Consider the following 935-nt stretch of genomic DNA (forward strand, 5'->3'; position numbering starts at 1 on the left):
TTGAAGGGTTCTCAGGATCATAGGCTTCTTCCTCAGATGAAGCCTCCTTAGTACTGCTTGGTGCATTTTGCATTCCAGACAGACTTTGAGAAATCATATTGACTTGTTGAGTCAATATTTTATTCTGAGCCAATATGGCATTCAGAGTGTCAATCTCAAGAATTCCTTTCTTCTGGCTAGTCCCATTGTTCACAGGATTTCTTTCAGAAGTGTACATGAATTGGTTATTTGCAACCATTTCAATCAGTTCTTGAGCTTCAGTAGGCATCTTCTTCAGATGAAGAGATCCTCCTGCAGAGCTATCCAAAGACATCTTGGATAGTTCAGAGAGACCATCATAGAAAATACCTATGATGCTCCATTCAGAAAGCATATCAGAAGGACACTTTCTGATTAATTGTTTGTATCTTTCCCAAGCTTCATAGAGGGATTCTCCTTCCTTCTGTCTGAAGGTTTGGACTTCCACTCTAAGCTTACTCAATTTTTGAGGTGGAAAGAACTTTGCCAAGAAGGCATTGACTAGCTTTTCCCAAGAGTCCAGGCTTTCTTTAGGTTGAGAGTCCAACCATGTTCTAGCTCTGTCTCTTACAGCAAAAGGGAATAGCATAAGTCTGTAGACCTCAGGGTCAACCCCATTAGTCTTGACAGTGTCACAGATTTGCAAGAACTCAGCTAAGAACTGATGAGGATATTCCAATGGAAGTCCATGGAACTTGCAATTCTGTTGCATTAGAGAAACTAATTGAGGCTTAAGCTCAAAGTTGTTTGCTCCAATGGCAGGGATAGAGATGCTTCTCCCATAGAAATCGGGAGTAGGTGCAGTAAAGTCACCCAGCACCTTCCTTGCATTGTTGGCATTGTTGTTTTTCGGCTGCCATGTGTTCTTCTTCTTTGAAGAATTCGGTCAGGTCCTCTAAAGAGAGTTGTGCTTTGGC

General features: G+C 41.7%; 1 non-coding gene across 1 annotated transcript; it reads left to right on the forward strand.

Moving 5' to 3' along the window:
- Nucleotides 1–367: 367 nt before the first annotated feature.
- On the forward strand, nt 368–475 carry LOC112766641 (small nucleolar RNA R71). Its single transcript, XR_003184471.1, has one exon. It is a non-coding gene; the product is annotated as a small nucleolar RNA R71 (small nucleolar RNA).
- Nucleotides 476–935: the final 460 nt, after the last annotated feature.

The sequence above is a fragment of the Arachis hypogaea genome, chromosome 2 (genome assembly GCF_003086295.3).
Source record: "Arachis hypogaea cultivar Tifrunner chromosome 2, arahy.Tifrunner.gnm2.J5K5, whole genome shotgun sequence".
Classification (NCBI taxonomy): Eukaryota; Viridiplantae; Streptophyta; class Magnoliopsida; order Fabales; family Fabaceae; genus Arachis; species Arachis hypogaea.